The 22,605-nt window shown below is 47.0% G+C and overlaps 1 long non-coding RNA gene across 1 annotated transcript; it reads right to left on the bottom strand.

Annotated features, from left to right (window-relative positions):
• Window positions 1-4,596: 4,596 nt before the first annotated feature.
• LOC139073479 (uncharacterized) lies at window positions 4,597-12,090 on the bottom strand. Its single transcript, XR_011522257.1, has 2 exons — window positions 12,017-12,090; window positions 4,597-4,851 (listed from the first exon to the last, which is right to left on the bottom strand). It is a non-coding gene; the product is annotated as an uncharacterized lncRNA (long non-coding RNA).
• Between the last annotated feature and the right edge of the window lie 10,515 nt (window positions 12,091-22,605).

Here is a 22,605-nt window from a genome sequence, read left to right as displayed (position 1 = left end):
GGGATTAAGTACAGCAAGAGATGTCCTTGCAAAAGTTATCAGTCCTAGAAGACTCTCCAGGGCACTCATGGCAGGAAATCAAAGGGAATCAGCACATTCAACTCTAGAAAAATACAGCAATCTCACCCCAGTATGGATAGATGAAACCAGGATAACTAGATATACTTCAGAAAAAATAGAGGCTGGCCCAGTGGCACAGCAGTTAAGTTTGCACATTCTGCTTCTCGGCGGCCCAGGGTTCACCAGTTCAGATCCCAGGTGCAGACGTGGCACTGCTTGGCAAAACCCATGCTGTGGTAGGCATCCCACATATAAAGTAGAGGAAGATGGGCGTGGATGTTAGCTAGGGCCAGTCTTTCTCAGTAAAAAGAGGAGGATTGGCAGTAGTTAGCTCAGGGCTAATCTTCCTCAAGGAAAAAAAAAACTTAAGAAAAAATAGTGCATAACAGGGTTGAGAAAGGCAGAAATAAATGTTGAATTATGTGCAATATGTACAATGCACCTCCTACTCTTAACAGGCAAAGAAATATAATGAAGATGTGTCCTCATGGCTAGTTCTTGTTTACCAATATTTATCAAAATAAGGTCTTTAACTTCACACATCCTTTGGTTTAGACATTTTCAATTCTTCTCAAAATATTTGGAGATAGTTATTCTAAGGGTGTTTCAACTTTTAGAAATAGAGATCATTGAGAAAGCAAAAAGAAAGATAAAATAATTTTTTTCTTATTTTGACAAATAGTCTCAAATATAAGATATACCCATAAAGGTGGGCGTGGGGGCTTCAAGATATGGGTACTCACATGACCATAAATGGAATATTTTCTGTTGAAACACAGCACATTGGATCGATAAGAGCACTGTATTTGGAATATATGTTAAAATTTTGAGCACCTGCAAACCCATCCTTGAGCGAATATGTGCCCCGTCTGTCGTAGGAATTTCCGTTGTTGCTTTTGGATTCAGAAAGCGAAGGTGCTGATGTACCCTCGGCAGAAGGAGACAAGTTGCTGGTGCTGTAAAGGAAACACTGTGAAGTTCAGACACGTGGGCGTGTCGGGGCCTAGAGGACAAAGTCCTATCTCTCTAGACACCTGCAGGGGCTTGACTTTCTCAAACTTGTGCTTCTAAGCTCATTCTTTGCTAATAGCACCTCCCTAATCTTTGGTTTCTGCTTTTAAAGATCTTTTAAAGCTGTGCGACCTTCCTTTTCAGCTTCACATGTGGCAGCCATTTTTACCTCCAGGTAAAGCCTGATTTACTTAAGTTAATATTATTTTCATTCTGGCAGAATGAAAAAAATCTAGACTTGTCCTTAAGACAGTTTTGATTTAGCATGACATCTTGAAAGTTGAATTACAAGTTGTTATTTTCCCAGGAGAAACCATGGTATAAAATAGGTGTTGAATGCCAACGTCAGCCCTTATATGTCCCTCTGATTTTACATAATTGCTAGGTAGTTTCCAACATAACTAGCAAGTGACATTTTAGAAGAAAAATGTAAGAGAATATCCTTATCACTTTGGAGGTAAAGAAGTATTTAAACCAGACACAAAAAGTACAATTATTATAAAGACCTGCTATTCATATTTCACCAGACTCCTTAGGACTCAGAGAGCTGGATGCCCAATATAAAAACGATGATGATGGCAATTTATTTACCCCCCAATAACAAACAAGTTTTAAGGAGGAGTCTGAGGCTTAAAGAGATGAAGCATACCACCCCCGCTAAGGTCTCGCATCCCCAAAGGGCCAGAGCTGGCTTCAAATCCCCTAGGTCCCCAAATGCTCGCTTCCACCACCTTCAGCACGCTGACTTGGTCCCAAAACCTACTCATCATGGAAACACTGATCCACAGCTCCAGGAGGGAGCCCAGCCAGTCTGCGGGGGTCTCATCCAGGTCCTGGGAAGCTCCATCTCTGCAGGACCAGGCTGCCCTTAGAATAAACCTTCTTTTTTTGAAGAGGGCACCTTTTAACCTTTCTCCAGAAAACTAACAGTCTAGAGAGGGGGAAGGAGAGTGGAGAGGGGGAGAGGGCTGGGGCGTCTTCCCTGCAGCACGTTGCTCCCTTGCCTGGGCTGCCTGCGCTCAGTAGCCAGCCTCCTTACGGGTCCTCCCTGCTCTCTTGACATTTGGAAACTGAAATTGAATTTGTAGAGTTGGAATTTTCTCTCTCTATTTAAGGCTGCCAAGAAAAAAGCCCGGGAGGTGGAGGCCTCCCGCGGGCTTCCCCACAGGCTCTCAGCCCGGGGATTTTCAAGTGTCCTGGAGTCCTGGACACTGGAGGTCCTGGAGCTGGCCTCTCCCCTCTCCCCTTTTCCTACTGCGTGAGGAGGAGACCTTGACCCCTACTGCAGCTGGAGAGCATCTGCTCCTGGGGTGGGAAGCGCTTGCCGCCTGGAGTGAGGGATTCTGAGGCTCAGCCTGAGCCTGAGGGCCTGGGGCCTCAGACTGAATGATTTCCTTATATTTGAAAACAAGTCACCTACAACTATTATTGCTTGTTTTGTTCCTTATTATGAGTAATCCATGTTCATGGTAGAAAAATTAGAAAGTGCACATGTACAGAATGGAGAAAATAAGAACCATCTGTATAATGCCTTCACCAAGGACCCTGACCATTTTCATTTGGGCGTGTTCTTCCATTCTTATTTCTAGGTGAGTCCTTCCCCTCCCCGCCCCCCCACCCCCCAGCATTATCCCACAGTAAAGAGCGGGGAGCCTTACATGTGATCCTTAACGGGTCTCTCATGGGGGGAGGGAGGTGCAGTTATCCGAAGGAGTTCATTTTGAAGAACAAAGGACGTTTGGAGAAGATTCATTGGCCTTAAAGGATTTTATTGTTTAATTTTTTTTAAAGATTTTTTTAAAAGTTTTTCCTTTTTCTCCCCAAAGCCCCATGGTACGTAGTTGTATATTTTTAGTCGTGGGTCCTTCTAGTTGTGGCATGTGGGATGCCGCCTCAGCATGGCTTAATGAGCCGTGCCATGTCCGCCCCCAGGATCCAACCCAGCGAAACCCTGGGCCGCCTGCAGCAGAGTGCGCGAACTTAACTACTCGGCCACTGGGCCGGCCGCTAAAGGATCTTTATTGAGCTTTGGAGGCCTAAAGAGATCACCCTATGAATCAGTCAAATAAATGGCAGAAAAGCTTAACTCAGATTTAGCACTTATTCCTGGGAAGAGGACTGTACATTTGCGTGGATTGGATGGTGTTGCAAACAAATATTTTAATATTTATTTAAAAGGGAAGCTATATTGGATTGTGGTGGTGAAAAAATATACCTACAGGATGAATTGGAAAATGTGCTAATGTCACGTGAATGTATGATTTTAGTTTGTCAGTAACATCCAGATTCCACTTCTCATTCTACTTAGAAGATGACGGGCCCTGGGAAACTGGCTTAGAAGCCTCAAAAATCGCTTTGGGGATGAGAAAAACACTGCTGTTAGAGATACTTGTACAGAATTTGTGTAAAAAAGTTTTTCAAAACATGAAATTGGAAAAGATCAAAATATATTACTCATATAATTTAAATATATAATTACATCTAAACTAATAACTCTTATAAATATACATTTCATTTCCATAAAAGTTCATATAATCAAGACAACCCCACAAAACTTTATTGGCTGACTGTGAAATATTTTTTATTGCAGCAAGGAAGAATTGCCTTAGATTTAGAGTCACCTTGTATTTGGGCATTTGTGATGTACATATTCATACCTTTAAATTGTAATATCTTGTACATAACCTTCAGAAACCTACTTTTAAAAAAATGTATATACTGCAGACATATTGCCACATCAATATATATGCCCACCTGCAGCATCCTTTTTAAGACCTGCATAGTATAGCATTGTTTGTACTAAAAATTATTGAACACTTGCCTTTTTCTTTTCTTTTTTTTTTTTATTTGTTTGCTCTTGTAAACCACACACCTTGGGAAGCGTTGACAGAGCCTACCAGACTAGAGTTTCAGCCATTCCCCAGCTCTGCAGCGTCATTTCTCAAAACCACCCCTTTGTGTTAGGAGCCTTTCTACGCGAGCGGCCCCCACCTCCTCACTGGCTGATGCCTGTCCTGCTCCATATGACTGTCTCTTCTTCAGGGCCACTCTGGCCCTCCAGACAGCTGTAACTGCACCTCCCCTTTTCTAACTCTCCTTCTGTCTCTGCTTCCCCTGCAGGCTAGGGGATCCGAGGGGCAGGGAGCACATCTGTCTTGTTCGTCACATTAGAAAGTGCACATGTACAGATGGAGAATTCCCAGCAACTGCAGCAGGGCCTGGCACCCAGTAGGTGCTCATTAAGTGTTTGTTGAGTGAATGTGTGTGAATGATGAGGCCTGAGAAAGAAAATCCCCTAATATTTGGAAACAGGTCTCGTGTTCACTGCTGGGCCATGCTCTCCTGTTGGACATAAACAATCTCACAAAATATCACATCAGCTGAGGTTACTCTGAGACCATGGTAATATAAAATAAAACAAGGGCCTTGTGCAGCCCACTGACTATCAAACATCCCCCTTTCTCAGCTGACAAATGCATTTATTTTTGTTTGTATTTTAATAAAGACATAGAAATAAAATTCACGTTTGACACCAATACTGTAATGTTTTATGTCTTTAAAAGTGACCATAAACAATAAGTATAACAATAGGATTTGTATAAATATACGATTTCTTTTTGCAGGAAAAGTGGGCTTTTTGCTTTTCTCGTTGACAACGACGGTATAATGCTTCCATTTCTTGGGCACTTACTGTGTGCCCGTTCCTGTGCTTCACGCTCTCCACGACTTCTCTCAGTCACCCCTCACAACTCCGTGACGTGGATCCTCCTGGAATCTCCACTGCAGACAAGGACATGGGAGAAGACGGGTTTATTCTGAATTATTTTGGCAGAAGAGTGCTTTTGCTCAGGGGCGTGAGGAAAGGCAGAGGAGTGTGGAGAAGAGCAGAGGGAGGGCATGCTGTGTGTCCCTGCTGAGCCACATGCTCGGGAACTAGCCTCAGAGCAGAGGGTCAGACCTAGAAGTGCAAGGACTTGATGTCACAGAGACATGTGGGCCAAGCCTCTGCTGTGCGGCTCAGAGCTGGGGAGAGCGCCTTGTCTGTACCTGGCACCGAGCCCTCTACTACTCTGGCATCCTGAGCACGGGTGGCTTGAGGGCAATGGGAGGACGTGCTCTTAGCTGGACACAGAGACAGAAGGAGCAGAACACGGGAGATGTGCCTCCGAGTCCACAGGACCCAAAGATCACTAAGCACCTAGGGAGGCCTGGGGAGACGGAGGGGGTCGTCCTCCATTAGCTGATAGGGATGTGGGCTCTTGGGTGTCTGGGTTCTTGTTAAGGGGGCTTCATCTAACCTCACCTGCTGGGAAGACCCAGCACATGTGGGCCATCTTCTGGGCCTCCCAACTTTCTACAGCTTTTTAAAACTCTCTTTTCCAAACTTATCTATGACAGTTTGTCAATTTACCTTTTCCTCTGCTAAGGGTTATTCTACATCCACCAAAAAAAAGAAGAAGAAGAAGCCCCCCCCACCCCCCGCCCCATTTCTAATTCCTGGAATTGTAGTGTGGAAGAGATGCAGAGATGATGTGGTCAATCGTTCTCATTTTGCAAATGGTGGAATGGAAACAGGAGCGTTTACCAGGGTTACTTAACATGTTAATAGTATTAATTTCAATAGCTATAACTTGTTGAGCAGTCAGCATGTGCCAGACTCTTTTCATGGATTAGCTTCTTTGATCCCCACAGGCCCCTGTGATGTAAGTTCTCATCCTACATATGAGGAAACTGAGTCTCAGAGAGATGATGTGACCTGCTGAGACTCACACATAAGTGGACTCACTGCAATTGACTCAGGATTTTTTATTCCGAATGCCAGAGACTTAACCACTACACTGTCCCCTGTCCATAGCAGTTGCTATTTATTGAGCTCCCACTACATGCTAGTCTCTAGGCGAAGCCCACAGAGAATATGACAGACCCATTGGTGGAACGTATTTGTTCAATTAACAGATTCTTATAGAATTCCTACTGTGTGCCATGCACTACGCTAAGAGCTGAAGATACGAGGGAGAACAATTGCCAGCATCAAGAGACATTTGCAGGGAGCTCTGGGGCAGCAGAGAGTCTGGTCAGCTGCCACTCAGCTGTCAGGCCACACTTGCTAACTGGGCCTGGGGTGGTTCACACCTCCCCAGTGAGCCTGCATTTTTTTTCTCCCTCTGAGCTCTTCTCTTTAAAGCCCTATGTAGGTTTTTTCCAAGGGAAAGGTGGATAATCCCGAATAGTTTTTGGCTTGTAGCCACATTCTTTAGCATTTGTGTTTCCCAGGAGTATCCGAAAGATGTGCAAAACCAGCTGCCCTCAGTGTTAGACATTTAAAGCCATCCATATTCACCTCTTAAGAGAATAACAGAAGTATTAATTCCTCAGCTTTTTGTTAGTAACAAAAATAACAATGAGATACCACTTCACTTCATATCCATTAGGATTGCTATCATTTAAAAAACCCCAATAAAATAAATGTTGAGGAGGATGTGGAGAAATCAGAGCCTCCATGCATTAATGGGAGTGGAAAATGGTGCAACTGCTGTGGAAAACAGTTGAGTGGTTCCCCAAAAAGTTAAACATAGAATTATTATATATGATAGAGTAATTGCACTCCTAGGTGTATACCCAAAAGAATTGAAAGCAAGGACTCAAAGAGATACGTATACACCAATGTTCATAACAGCATCATTCACAATAGCCACAAGGTGAAAACAACCCAAGTGTCCAACAACAGATGAATGGATAAAGTAAATGTAGTATATACATATAATGGCATTTATTTGGCCTTAAAAGGGAATGAAATTCTGACACATGCTACAACATGAATGAACCTTAAAAATATTATGCTAAGTGAAATAAGCCAGATGCAAAAGGACAAATATTGTATGCTTCCACTTAGATGAGTGTTCTAGAGAAATTCTGTTGAGATAGAAAGTAGAATAGAGATTACTGGGGACTGTGGGGAGGGGACAAAGGAAAGTTCATGTTCGATGGATGCAGAATTTCTCGTGGGATGATGAAAAAGTTCTGGAAATGGATAGTGGTGATGGTTGCACAACATTGTGAAGGACTTATTGCCACTGAATTGTACACTAAACATGGCTAAAATGGTAATTCTATGTGTATTTTGCCACAATTAAAAAATTAAAAATACCTTAAAATACGTCATCATAAGTCAACCTCCTTCTCTTTCCTCTTCTCAAACCACATGTTTTAGTAAGTCAGGGGGCTTCTAACGAATCCCATTTCTGATGCCAACTGCGATGTTAGCCAACTGTGAATTTAGGGAATGGACCACAAGACCACTTTAAGTTCTACCAACAATTGCAAGTTTGGGAGTCCTAACATCACCCTTAGGTTCAATAAATCCATGCCCATCTTCCTCTATTTTATCTGTGGGACGCCTACCACAGCATGGCTTACCAAGCAGTGCCATGTCCGCACCCGGGATCCCAAGCAGTGAACCCCAGGCCGCCGAAGCAGAACGTGCGCACTTAACTGCTCTGCCACCAGACTGGCCCCTCAACTCTGATATTCTCTTCATGTAAGTTCTCCCCACTAAATGACTAGAATAAATAGCTTCTACTTTGCCTGTTTTGAAAATACATCTTTCAAGATCAAGTATATATATGGAATCTACTTCTGAACCTAATTCTTCTGTAAAAGATCATATATAAAAATAAAGATTTTAATATTTCCTGCAAAGAAACTCCACTAAACACAGACATGTCAAGACTTGCTGAATGAACAGGTAAACAGTAGGTAGGAGGGAAAGAGGCAGTGGGAAGGGTCTGGCTTCACCAATCCTTCTTCACTGCCATCCACCCCACAAACCAGTGAAATGTAAGACATATCAACTCTATCAGGCAGCATGTGCATGGAGAAGGAAAGCACAGGTCAGGGAGAAAAACAAGAAAGCCAGAGAAAACAAAACAGCATGCGGAACTGCCTTCCTTAAATTCCAGCACCCTGGAATGTGCCCTTTATGTAGGTGGCAGCCATTCTTCCTGATGCCAAGGACATTTCTCATGGAGAAATTCTGAAAAGCTGAGACAGAAAAGCCTTAGGAGACTACCGAGGTTGCTAAGAACCATTTAAGAGAAAGTCAGAACATAGGCAACTCATGATGTAAACACATGCAAATAACAGGAATATTAGCAACATCTGTCCTTTCTCTTTTCCGGGTCTTTTCTAAAAAGGCACTCAGGGTTACAGTTACCTGGAGATAGACTCTAAAAATGGCCAGTAATAGAAAAAGAGCCCTGGCTACACGAGCTCCTTGGACATAGAATACACCCTGGAAAAAAAAGGAAAGTGCCTGCCAAACTGGTGCCCACAATTCAGGTAGGGCCCTCCGTGTCCAGGCTCAACTTGGACAGGCCCGTGGACAAGAGGAGAAAGTATCAATGTTTCCAGAAAGGGACAGAATCCCCTAAAATGTGCAGCTAGAAAGAGCCTGCTCTACCCACATCAAAGGAAGGTATTCCACGGCCCTGACTATGAGGACACAGATGTCTGGGCGGAGGAAAGGAATACCATATGGCTTGTGTGCTTTGTCAAAGGGAGGCTAGCTGTCCCTGCCACCTGGACCGAGACATTGTAAGCGAGACGACTAGTAAGGAAAGAGCCTCTGGTCCTGGAAGTCTTCTGAGAAGTGTCAACCCCCTGTCTGAGGAGGAAGGTGCCAGGCAACAGGTAGGCTGAGAAAGAAGCGCTCTCCAACCACAGCCTTGTCCGCGAGGGCATTGCCCAGGTACCTTAAAGAGGTTGGTTGTTTGGAGGCAATAGGTGGAGGGGGACTAGTGGGGGTGGGGGCATTCAACAGACTGCTGGAAGGAATAGAGAGAGGCAGGGGCCCCTGGGGTGCGTCGCCAGGGAACAGGCCTCCTCTGCCCATGACTAGGGGAGGCAGCAATCTCAGGGTCCACAGGTTTCAGTTGCCACAGCCATGGCTCCGAGCAGGACTCGGGGCTCCTCCTCGCCCCTGCCTCACCGATGTCTTCCCTCCCCCGCATCTGATCTCGTTCCCAGCCACCCGGGTCCAAATGGGGGACCACAGAGGTGCCTGGCGTGCCCACGGTGGGCAACTAGGGCCGCCACACCGGTGTTAGGGGTGGCGGGGGTAGCGGCGGTGGCGGCAGCAGAGACTCAGACATCTGGGGTCTCGGGTACCTGAGGAGAGGAAGGTAGGCGTGCCTTTCACCCCTTCCTTCCCTCTCCCACCCCGCCTCCTCTGCCCCCCACCTGCAAGAGCCCAGCTTCCTTTGGTCTAAGCTGGCTCTCCCACGGCGCGTCTGCGGGGAGCTGGCGCCTCTGACCTCACAATGACCTCCACGGTTGCTAGGCGACGCGTCCGCGGGTCTCTGAGGGAGCGGGCGCGCCCCCTGGCGGTGGGCTGCGCAGGTGCAGTGGCAAGCTGGGACAGGTGCTCCAGTGGGTGTGGCGGATGAATGGATGGATGCGCGGGTGGACGGCCGGCCGGCCGGAAGGACCGATGGATGCATATACAAAGGGAAGGAAAGCAGGACTGAAGGAAAGAAGGAAGCAAGGAAATAAGGATGGGGAGATGGCTGGCTGGTTGGGGCTTCCGTGAGTGGGGGGAGGCTGAGAGGGCCAGGCTGAGCGGGCAGGACCAGGAGCCTAGCGGTGGTATCTGTTCATCAGGTCGGCTTTGAGGGACTGTGCCTGGGACTGTCCCGGAAGGGGCCTGCCTTGTGACCCCGAGATGGCGCTGCCCGTGTGCTTCTTGTCAGCTTAGCTGTCTCAGGGACTTCCATGCCTCAGGGCCTGGAGCTACAGTCTGAGCCCGTGTGGGTGGAGGGAAGGGGTTTTCCCGCTGGGCCCGGGCCTCCGTGCAGTCCCCATTCCTCCAGCTGATTTTGTGGCCGTGTGCCTGTGTTCGGCTGTATGACAGAGTGTGATACTCTGTTGTTCCTTATCGGCTTTCCTGGCATTTCTGAAGGTACGCCTGACCCAGCCATGGCTTGGGACAGGCACTTGGAAGCAGCCCCTCTCTGTCCCGAGAGACAGCTTGCCAAACCCCGGAACCTAAAATGTCCTAGATCAGAAACTTGTCTTCGAGTTGGAGGAAAGGTCCCCAAAGAGGCCGAAGCAGGGACTCGTGGCTCTCCTGCACTCCCCTAGCCCTCTTCCCCCAGCGCTCAAATCGGACCTCACCAGAGTCAGGTGCCATGGTCAGGAAGAGCAAAGTCACTCTGGGACCACGATAGCATGGACTCAACTGCACACGGTATGGCCAGTTCATGGCTTCTCCCCTTCCAGTGGAGCTGTCCGGTTTGGCCTGCCGGCACTTCCTCTTCCGTCTTCCACCCTTTGGACTGGGAATTGTCCCGGGGGGCTTGGGGTGGGGCATCTTTGGGGCCAGGGTCGCTCCTTGGAAAGCGCCCTCTCACTTTCTCGGTCTGTGTCTCCATCTCTCCGTTCTCTTCTTTCCCTTCGCTCTGCCTGCTGGCTTCTCAGACCCCAGGTTGGCACAGAGCACGCTTCCTCTTGTGGGCCCAGATGGGATCTTCTTGCAGCCCAAAGCATGGCTCCGGGACATTGTCAGCCTTGGAATCTCCAAAGACTGCCTCAGGAACACACTCTCTCTGCATCCTTCCTTGCCAGATCCCAGATCCCCACGTTCCGACTTGATCTTTCTGTTGTCTGTGCCTGTGTTTGCTCTTCCGTGTTTCCCACGACTCTCCTCCTAGTCTAGGGTGCCCGTGTTGTATGGCCGTGGGCTCCCTCTCCCTTCAGCCGTGTCTCCCCGGCTCTTAAACTCTTCTGCTCACGTCCTTGCTTCTGCACCTTGTAAGTGGCGCTCTGGCCCTGTTTGCTACCTCCGGTCTAGGGAAGGAGATCAAGGCTGTCCTTCTGCCAGCTGGATCCACCCGGGTCTCGCTTCCTCCCTCACAAGACAAAACACGGCCTCCCATCACGACTTGAACCTTTCCGTCCAGGAGGAGGAAAAACCGAGTCAAGACGGAAGGCCGAAAAAGACTTGCGGACAGAACGTGGCCATGCTCGGCGGGCCAGCGAGGCAACGGGTACCCCACCCGGCAGGCTCTTGCTCCAGAGGGTCCCCGCCCTGGTCTGGCCGCTTCCTGCTTCTTAGGGCCCTCCTCTCTGGAGAGATCCACCACGAGGGACGAGAAAGGCCCTCCCTTGGCCCACTCCCCTAGTGCACCCGATGCGGGCAGAAGGGCCAGGAGCGACACAGGGGTCGCCCAATTTCCCAAAGCGAGGCTGGCCGAGCTTGCCCCGGGGGCCAAGACTCTGTCAGCCGGACAACTCCTGAGGAAAGGGCCCTGGCTCCTGAAAGGCTGTGGGAAGTGCCATCGCCCTGTCAGAAAAGGAAGGAGCCCGAAACTGGTGTGCCTCAGCCGGCCAGGGAGTACCCTCCACGGCCAGGTCCCCGCCGGCCATACCCAGGTACCCTAAGGCGGGGGGTGGGGGGGGTGGGGGGGGTGGGCTGGACTTTGGCGGTGGGGGTGTGGAGGGGAACCGGCCGGGAGTGGGGCTTTCAGCAGATTTCTGGAGGGCCCTGGGAGAGGCAGGGGCCTCCCGGGTGTGTGTGGCTCCAGGGAACAGGCCTCCTCTGCCCATGACTAGGGGAGGCAGCAATCTCAGGGTCCACAGGTTTCAGTTGCCACAGCCATGGCTCCGAGCAGGACTCGGGGCTCCTCCTCGCCCCTGCCTCACCGATGTCTTCCCTCCCCCGCATCTGATCTCGTTCCCAGCCACCCGGGTCCAAATGGGGGACCACAGAGGTGCCTGGCGTGCCCACGTCTCACCGGCAACTAGGGCCGCCACACCGGTGTTAGGGGTGGCGGGGGTAGCGGCGAGAGAAGTGACCGGACCTCTGGGCCCTGGGGAACTTGAGGAGAGGAAGGTAGGCGTGCCTTTCCCCCTTCCTTCCCTCTCCCACCCCGCCTCCTCTGCCCCCCACCTCCAGGAGCCCAGCTTCCTTTGGTCTAAGCTGGCTCTCCCACGGCGCGTGTGCGGGCAGCTGGCGCCTCTGACCTCACAATGACCTCCACGGTTGCTAGGCGACGCGTCCGCGGGTCTCTGAGGGAGCGGGCGCGCCCCCTGGCGGTGGGCTGGCGCAGGCGCAGTGGCAAGCTGGGACAGGTGCTCCAGTGGGTGTGGCGGATGAATGGATGGATGCGCGGGTGGACGGCCGGCCGGCCGGAAGGACCGATGGATGCATATACAAAGGGAAGGAAAGCAGGACTGAAGGAAACAAGGAAGCAAGGAAATAAGGATGGGGAGATGGCTGGCTGGAGCTTCTGTGAGTGGGGGAAGGCTGGCAGGACCAGGCTTGAGCGGGCAGGACCAGGAGCCTAGCGGTGGTATCCGTTCCTCAGGTCGGCTTTGAGGGACTGTGCCTAGGACTGTCCCGGAAGGGGGCTGCCCTGTGACCCCGAGATGGCGCTGCCCGTGTGCTTCTTGTCAGCTTAGCTCTCTCAGGGACTTCCGTGCCTCAGGGCCTGGAGCTACAGCCCGAGCCCGAGGAGCCGCCTGTGCGGGCGCAGGGATGGGGTTTTCCCGCTGGGTCTGCGCCTCCCTCCAGTCCCCATTCCTCCCGCTGACTTTGTGGCTCTGTAACTCTGTTCGGCTGTGTGACTGTGCTTCTTTTTTCGGCAAAAATCCTGATCAGGAACTCGTTTGAGACTTGAAGGAAAGGTGCCAGAAGATGTCCAAGAAGGTTCTCGTGGCTCTAATGGCTCCCCATCCCTCCTCCACCAGTGCTAAAATCTACCCTCACCATAGTGACGTGATCAGTCAGAGGAAAGTCACTTTGGGACATTCGGATCAGGCTCAACTGCAGACTGTATGGGAAAGTCATCCCTGACCCAATCCCGTTAGCTGTCTTCTTTGCTCTTCCAGCCCTTCATCTTCTGGCTTATACTCTTGTGACTGGGAAGTAGGTCCCCGCCCCCTGGGGTGGGGGTGATGGTGGAGGGTCTCTGGGGCAAGGGGTACTCCTTGGAAGGCGCTGTTTTTTCTTTCTTTTTACCCTGTCTGCAACCTTCTCAGACCTTGCGTGGGTGCTCAGCACGTTTCCTCTTGTGGTCCTGGATAGGATATTTTGATCGTGACCCCTTTTGCGGTCCAAAGAATGGCTTCGGGTCATTGTCAGTCTTGGAACCTCCAAATACTGCCTCAGAAACACTCAGTCTCTCTCCGTCTTTCCTTGCGGAATCCCAGATCCACACGTGCCCATCTTGATCTTTCTGTTTTCTGTGCTTCTGTTTGCTCTTCACTTTTCCATGATCCTCTCCTCCCACTCGAGGGTGCACATGTTGTATGGCAGTAGGCTCGGTTTTCCTTCAACTGTGTCTCACCTCCTCTTAAACCCATCTGCTCAGTTTTTGCTCTGTTCTTTGTAAGTGTTGGAGATATTCGTTTTTATTATTATTTTTTAGCTCATAAAAGAGAATCCATACTCTGTGAAAACTAGCTTTTTCCTTTTGTTCTCTAAGCTATGACAGAGTTTGTTTTTGTATCTCTCTTTACATATGCATTTTCTCTCCGGATAATTTACATAAGGCAAAGGGGACACTCTTAGGTGAGAAAATGGATGGTTTTCAGTATTTGTGTCTGGAAGTGGCGTGACACCATAAAAAACACCTTCAACAAGGGAGTGGGCAGAACCCAGAAAATCTCAGGTAAATTGTAAAAGCCACAAGGGCTACACTGAAACCATTTCTTCTTCATGGCCTTTCCTTCCACAGTGGGCCTAACCTCTTCATTTTTCTCCACATTGTTGAAGGACACAGACCCCTGACGCAGTGTTTACAGTCACTAGCCCACGTGCCCAGCAGCGGTATGGGTCTGAGCTAGGAATCATCCCAGCTTGCTTCAAAGTCCAAACATCAGATTAGCCACCAAGCTATCCATACCATCGCAGTGAAGCGCTTCGGATATTTATTTCCCAGAAACCAACTCAGGCAGGAAAACCTCCATACACACTTAGTCCTCACTAATTTTGACTCATATCTTCTCAAGGGGCATGCGTGACCACTTCTGAAAGCAAAGTTTCAGTCACTTCTTGCACAAGAAAAGCAGTTCCTACCTTGCCCTGTTTTCAAAATCAGGTCGTTGGAGAAGAGGAAGGATAATTTCTAGCTGGTTCCATGTAGGCCTTGATTCTTCCTCAACTAAATACTGTCCAGTATTGTGGCTTTATCACTTCTCTCAAGGAAGAAGAAAACCCTTGTACAGGTGGAAAGCTGGGGAGGACTTGCCAAGTGAACAGGTTGATAATAGGCAGTCGGGAAAGGGGCACTGGGTGGGGTCTTCCATCAGGAACTCCCAGGGGCAGCTGGGGTTCTAGGGAAAGGAAAGGCCTGAGAAGCCATCTGAGGGATGTGCCTGGGGAAGGAAAAGGACATGTTTGTGATAAAAACCAGAGAGCCCTTGAAAAGCCAGAAAGCACCTAGAGCATCTTCTTTCTTCCAGGTGGAAAATCCCCCTATATCTCTGTAACTTGCCTTTTAGGTTGGCAGAAGCCATGCTTTCTTGTTCCTAGGGTGCTTCTCTTGGAGAGATGCTCAAGGAGTGAAGAAGAAAGGCCTCAGGAGACTAGAGGCCTTGGTGAGAAGGAATTCTGACAAATCCTCCTGTGGCCCTCTCCCTGAGTGCACACATGCAGGGCAGAGTGAGAGAAGCACCATCTGCCTTGCCCACTTTCTAAAGGAAAGGTCCCCTTTCATGGGGGCAACTACTTTGGGAAGAGCCTGGGCTCCAGGAAGGCCTTTAGGAAGAGGACTTGCTCCTGTGGAAGAAGGAAGCTGACCGCTGGCCCGTCCACCATTGCATCCAACCCAAGAGGCAGCGCCCTCCATGGTCAGGTCAAAGTATCTAAAGTGAGTGGGGGGTGGAGGGTTTGCAGGAGACGGCTGGTGTAGTGTTTCCAGAAAGGTACTTCAAGTGGCAAAGTGGCATAGCCCCCTTGAGTAAAGGTTTTGGAGTTGCCCCATGGAAGTAGGAAGGTGCCGGTCCATCAATGTGCTCAACTCAGGAGATAGCGCTCTCCTTGACTACTCCATGGCCTGGCCCTCTTGCCAGGCCAAGGTACAGGAGGAGAAGGTGAAGTGCTCTCACCATTTCCAGGGATGTACTCTTAAGAGGTGGGGGCCCCTGTGGTTTGGGCCCAGGATTGGGGCCCTTTTTTTGCTATATCTGAGGGGGGTACTGGTCTGATGGTCCATAAACTTTCAGTTGACACCATCACTTTGGGACTCAGGGGCCTTCATCTCCCTGCCCCCCACCATCAGCCACATTCCCTCCTCATCAGACTGAAGAGGTGGCAAGCGGAGCCTAGGATGTGCCGTGGGATCCCTGTCTCAGGGCTTTGCTGAATGTCTGAGTGTGATTGTCATTGCAGGGGTCTGCCAGAGAAAAAAACAAAACAAAACAAAAACAAAACACTAAAGAATACAAACAAGAAATCTCATTGTAAACTCATTTTCTCATTTTAGTCTCATTCTAGAAAAGGTGCAATGATAGTTCACCTTTAGATAGAGTCCTTATAACATTTCACCACCCCACTTACTCTAAAGGTAACTACGTAACTAACCATTGTGGAAGAATTTTGAGAGCTGGAAATTCACAATGGTACAATATAGTATTATAAGCTGAGCTACAGATCTTGGTGGAAATTCTGCCATTTTCCTGCTAATGTCTTTTTTTCTGATCCAGGATCCACTTTGCCTTCAGTTGTTATTTCTCCTTAGCCTTTTGCCACCTTCCACATTTCCTCAGTCTTTCCTTGTCTTTCATGATCTTGATGCACGGTTATTTTGCGTAAGTTGTAGAAAGAAACAGAATCAGAATGAAATTATGATAGAATTATTTTTTATCATTTAAACCATTTTTCCTTTTCAACATAGAGTTGTTTCTTCTGAGACACATGGTATTGTCATATACCTCTCTGTTCACATGCTTTCTTTGTAAAAAATAACTTTTTGTTTCAATGCTAAGTCCTATTTCAGTACGCTTTACATACAATGGGATGCATTCATTCTTGGCTCTTCTTGGCCTTTTCGTTCTTGTTTTCTAGTGACTTTATCTGCAGTGTGACCATTTTTCTTTCATTCTTAAATGTATCAAATTTTGTTCATCTCTTTGCTTTTTCTTATCACCACTTTTCTTCTGGTTTCTATTATTTTTGATTGTTTGTCCTTGGTGCAACGGCTGCTCTTTTGAAAGCCATTCTTTTTACTCTGGAAGCTTCTCTGAACTTGTTTTTGCCTTCGGGAAATTTCCTCTTTGGTCCTACTTATGATTTTCTTTTGTTAGCCTTCTTGGGGTTCTAAGTGCATCTTAAATTTGTGCCTTGGTGTCATCTGTCAATTTCAGAATCTCCAAATATTGCCTCTGAACTTTCTCCATTTTGTTCCCTTCTAATATCCCAATTCCACAAACATGAGACTTAATTACTCTATACCTTGTGCTTGTACTGGGTCTTCACTCTCCTCTATCAGTTTCTCCTCATACTCTATTCTGGAATTCATGTCCTCTATTCCACTTGGCTAACTTTTTCTCCCCCTGTGTCTTATTTGCTGTTCAATCTATCTGTTGAGTCCTTTCTTTCAGTTATTTGAAAGACATGAAAATCCCCATTTGGGTCATTTTTCTTCTATAATAGTTTCCATCCTCTGCCAAAACTCAAATCCTCCATATCTTTTTGTATACTAGGGTAGTTACTTTTGTATCCATGCTGTATGCTTTAAATTCATTTTACTGTGGTAGGACTTGCATAAAATAAAATGCACTGATTTTAAGTATGAAGTTTGATGAGTTTGGACAAACATATCTGGAAGTGGGGTGTGGCCATAATAAAAACCTCAAATGTGGGAGTGGGCAGAACCTGGAAAGGCTTTACTGTTACTGAAAGGAAGAAAGGGAGCCTTTAAGAATCTTTCTTCTTCATTTTGTTACTTTAATAACTATGACAATTTCATTATTATAAACATTTTAAACGTGGAAAAACTATGGCACAAAAAATTTAAGTCAACTCCCATGTGCCCACACAGTTTCTTATTTATTGTTTCCTGGACCCTTGGCCATGTGCATGGGACCTCAGGGTGGACTCTAGTTACTGAGAGTGGCCCCTGGCTGACAGCCAGCAAGGAAACAGAGATCTCTGTCCTACAACCACAATGAACTAAATTCTGTCTACAACAACAATGAGCTTGAAGTGGATTTTTCCTCGGAGCCTTTGAAATGAGAACTTGGCCTAGCCAAAACCTTGATTTTAGCCTTGTGATACCCAGAGCAGAGAACCAAGCATGCCAGACTTCTGACCTACAGAAAGGCGAGCTAAGACGTGGATCTGCTTTTAAGCTGTTATGCTTGTGGTTTGTTACACAGCAATAAAAAACTAATATGGTTTTTGGTAGGGGCTTGCCTTCCAGTTAATTAACTATGCCCTGGCTCCCATTTGGTTAAAGAGATTCCATTTTTTCATCATTTTGGTCTAATCAGTTAGTTATCATCAAATTGTTCCCAGAGATAGTTTTGTTTCAGGAACCATATAAGGAATTTCTACTTCTCCAAATGCATGGTCACTTTTTAACGTATCTTATACTCACTGTCCCAATCCAGCAAATAAAGTAGGTTTATGTTTACTTTTTGTCTCTTGTGTGTAATAAAGAAAGATTTAGAAGTCCCTATTTGTAATCTATATGATGTGACAAATACATAATATACAAGCATGACAAATATACCTGAGATTTGGGCCCATTTTTGGCAAATCTATTACCTATAGTCCATCACTTTTACCCCCCCCCCCCAAACAAGGAGTAAAGTGATGGAAACTCCTTCAACACAAAAACATTATCAGTTAAGTGATAAACTATATGACATTCTTGGCTGAGCTGCCCAGAAAAGATTAGATAATATGTCCCATTGCTCAGTGATATCTGTTCCTTAAGATATGATAGGCAAGGTACAAGAACCATTTTATATAAAAGTTATTGGCCCACTCTCGGACTGTATTGTCTGTGAATTAATTAACTATCTCAGATGCAGTGGAACCCATATATCAGTCAGGACTCAATGCAGGAAAACAGAAATCTCTCTAGGTATCCTAGGTATTTCAAGCAGAAAGAGATTTATTATAGGGGATTAGATGCTTCCAAAATCTTTGGAATGGCTAGAGGGACAAACATCAAGAGATTGCCACTGGCTTTGTAGTCACACTAATAAATCTGACATTTGGAGGTCAGAAATTGCAGGAAACTGTTGTCAACATTGGTGATGATTGATGAGTCCACTGTAGAAGCCTGTATCTGCTTAAGTCTGTACCTCACTTCACTGCTGGAGAAAGGCCTCTACCTCCCTCTGACTTCCAAATCTTCTATGAAAGCATCTCATTGGCAGTAACTAGATTGTAGTCAGAGCCTTGGGGGCAAGTTAATCAGAAAATGAAGTTCTTAGATGTCCAGCCCCTGAAACACAGGCGAGGGCATAAAATGGGGTAGAAAGTAATGCTGATTAAAAATAAACAGGGGCCAGCCCGGTGGTGCAGCAGTTAAGTTCGCACATTCTGCTTCTCAGGGGCCCAGGGTTCGCTGGTTCGGATTCCGGGTGCAGACATGGCACTGCTTGGCAAACGACATGCTGTGGTAGGCGTCACACATATAAAGTAGAGGAAGATGGGCGCGGATGTTAGCTCAGGGCCAGTCTTCCTCAGCAAAAAGAGGAGGATTGGCAGTAGTTAGCTCATGGCTAATGTTCCTCAAAAATAAATAAATAAATAAATAAATAAATAAATAAAAAACAATATCTAGCACTACATCTACATATAGAGAATATAGTGGGAAATAAACCCCATAATGCAAACGGGCAACTACTATAAGGACCTGATGGGGGCAGAGTTTATGGGAAATAAGTGGTACAATGTTATCTGCCTACCAGTGGCAAACAGGCTAGCTACCACTGTAATGTATTCATTCATATTGCTCAAAGACCTCCCAGTTGTGGGCTAAGAGAAGTAGAATGAGGGCTGCTATAAAATCGCTTGGGCTTGAACCCAAACCAAAGCAACATCACCTCTCCAAAGCTACTCTGTCTAGATGGATCTGCTTATATTGACTGCTGTTTCTGCAGGGTCTTACTCAAACGTGGTTCTGTTCCCTTGCATGACTGGTTATCTGTGACAGCTTGCTGGTCATTGTCCCTGAAAAATTATTTGTGGAGGCAGAGGCATAAGATATGGCAGAGGCAGAGGGATGCCCTCTTCCAGAGTGGATTCGCATTGGCACTGCCAGGTATTACCCATCCAGCCCACCACAAACCAAGTTCAGAGTATGACGTTCCTTAATTGATTCATGTTGTGAGTGTGTAATTTTCCACATCTGGTAAACTTTAAAAAGAAAAAAAAAAATAGAGCCTTACCCCCAGAAAAATTACACCAGAATTGCTAAGAATGGATCCAAATCATTGGAATTTGTTGTTGTTGAGGAAGACTCACCCAAGCTAAAATCTGCACCAGTCTTCCTCTATTTTATATGTGGGTTGCTGCCACAGCATGGCTGACAGGTGGTGTAGGTCTGCACCTGGGATCAGAACCTGTGAACCCAGACCACTGAAGTGGAGCCTGCCAAACTTAACCACTATCCCACAGGGCTGGCCCCCCACTCATTGGAATTTTTGAAATCTGTCTGAGTGATTTTAAGATGCAGCTAGAACTGAGAACCACTGGAGTGGGGAGATGGGCAGAGTACAGGGACCAAGCTGTAAAAGAGGGACATCTTTAGACTTAAATATTATATCTAAACAGGATCTTTAGTTGTGCCACTTGTACACAGAACTGACCATAAGCAAAAGACCAGAATCTGCTTTTTCTTTTTACCTTTTAATATAGAAAAAAAATCAAACATACACAAAAATAGAGAGAAAAGGTTAATCACCATGTATCCATTACCCAGATTCAACATTTTGCCAACTTTGTGTTAAGAAAAGTTATCAAAAACTAGGAAATAAGGAAACGATACTGTGTCATCCTGTGTGCCTTTTCAAAGTCATAGTAGAGCATGTCTAACAAGCCCACCCAAGGTCTAACAAATCATTCCAGAGAAGGGTTTCCTAAACTCAGCACTGTTCACATTGTGGGCCAGGTAATCCTTTGTTGTGGAAAGTCGTCCTCTGTATAAATACATTCTAAAGAATGGTCGGAAGCATCCCTGGCCACTATCCACCATATGCCAGGAGCATTCTCCACCCTCCGACACACACATTGAGACAACCAAAATTGTCTCCAGACATTGCCAAATGTCCCCTGGGAATTAAAACTGCACCCATTTGAGAACCCACTGCTCTAGTGGAATGTACCTTTGTTTGATTGGCTTTTTATTACTACTTAGGATCCAGACTGTATAGATAGACGTTAATTTGCAGACAATTGATGCATTTCATCTATTTGTCTGTTATAAATGCAAATTGATTCTGTGAAGAAAAGACAACCTTAAAGGTTATGATTTTTTTGCCCTGTAGGACATTAAATAGTTTTATACTGTATCTAACTTTGGAAAAAGAATCTTTATTCTAAGATTGGCTATATATGTACCTGTTTCCTTGGAACCAGATTTCCAATCTTTCTAGTTCTTCCTTCAGTAAGTTAAATGAATCTTTGAGTATCTGTAAGAGTTCTAATTTTTAACTTTTTGAAAATTATACTTTGAGACTTGTTTCTCCCCTTATCCCTAACCTTCCTCTCCCTCCCCCGACATGGTCAGGACAGGATGGGGTGTGGCCTCTGTTCATGCTAGGCTACTCTCTAGATTTACGTTGATCTGGGGGACAGTCACTTCCCACCCAGATCCAGAACAATCTTCACTCATACAAGGACAAAGCCCTATTTCTACTCAGGCCAGGGCACAGTCCTTTCTGCTCCAGAGCAGCGAAGAACTGTGCCTCCTTTTAGGTCAAATTTGGGGCTTGGTGGCCCTTTAAATGATGACAGTGTCCAGGGCCACCACATCTGGTTCTATTGGCTGACCTATTAGCATCAGGCCAAGGAAGTAAATGAGAGCTGATGGTCAGTGCAGGCTGAGTTAGCCCAGAGCGTTTATTTTGCCAAGCCATGAATCCTTGGAGGCTCCTTTCTCTAGTTCCTCTGCCTAGAGGCAGTACTGTCATAAACCATAAGTGCTGACGATGGCCTTGCCAGGGTCCCATCTTTCCACAGACTGCGGTAAAGTTCTGTCACTTCTTCTGCTCCTCTGTTCCCTGGCCCACACAATCACTCAATACTCTGAACACTCTTTCTCTTTAAAAAAATTAAGGTATAATTTGCATATAATAAATGCACAAATCATAAGTGTTCACTTTGATGAGCCTTGACAATTGTATAGACTCATGAAACTATTACCCAAAACAAGACAAAAACATTTTCATCAGCCCAAGAAATTCTCTCCAGAGTCAATAGCCCCTAGAGTCAACTGCTTTCTGATTTACAACTCAATACATAGATTTGTTTTGCCCATTCTTGAACTTCACATAAATTGAATCCTGCAGTGAGTACTATTCTGTAAACACTCTACTTTTACCCGCTTCCTCTTTCCATGAGTACTCCAACCCCAACCAGACCTCAGCTCCTGAGTACCCTGTTTTTATTGGAGATCTCAAGGTGTCACTTATACCTTAATCTCAGCAGTGACATGCCAGCACTTCTACTGTATTCTATTAGCCTCACAGACCAGCCCTGGTACAGTGTGGAAGGGCACTACACAAAGGTGTGAATAACAGGAGGTTGAAATCGTTCGGAGCCATTTTGGATGTCAGCTGTTATGACAACCAATGGGAATTATGGTTTTTTTAAGAAGCTATTTTCATAGGACAAGGCAACCATTTCGAGAGATGTTCCAATGCCTGTGATGTGCAGAGCACTGCTCTGGATGGTATTAAAGGCAGGACTCTACTGAAGCTGTTGGTACCCAGCCACTTGTCCTGGGCGCTCATCATTCCCACATGCTGACACCTGGCTTCTTCCTGCCCGCACCGACAGACCCTGCCTGAGACCTGCCCAAGAGCCAGGCTGGAAGTGCTAGAGCTTTAAGGCCCCTGCAGTAGACCTCAACAATGAGGAAAGGAGATGATATAGAAACATCTCAGCTTCTTCAGAAGGCCCTGGAGTGGGACAACTTGGAGGCGGTTTCTACACAATCCCCCAGAGTCCCCCATGGGACCGACCCCCACCGCTCACAGGGGTGGTCTCCTCATTGATGCACTCGGTATTGGTTTCCATCGCTCCCCGTCGCACTTCCCCACCCCCCCACCTGCCAAATAAACTGCTTGCACTCACATCCTCGTCTCAGGTCAGCTTCAGGGGCAAGCCACCTAAGATTAACGTCCCTGCTTTCAATATATTCTTTCCACAACCCGTTCAGAGGTTCCTACTCGCCCTCTCCCCGGATCCGCCCTCCCGGGAAGTCTCGCCCCTTCATCAGACCGCCTTGGGGATGCTCCTCGCCAGAGCGTCTCCTAGGAGATGGCGGCGCCCCGTGCACGTAAGGAGCGGCATAA

This window comes from Equus przewalskii, chromosome 9 (assembly GCF_037783145.1).
Source record: "Equus przewalskii isolate Varuska chromosome 9, EquPr2, whole genome shotgun sequence".
NCBI classification, from domain to species: Eukaryota; Metazoa; Chordata; class Mammalia; order Perissodactyla; family Equidae; genus Equus; species Equus przewalskii.
The sequence above is the reverse complement of the archived record's forward strand: the minus strand, read 5'-3'. Positions and strand labels throughout refer to the sequence as shown.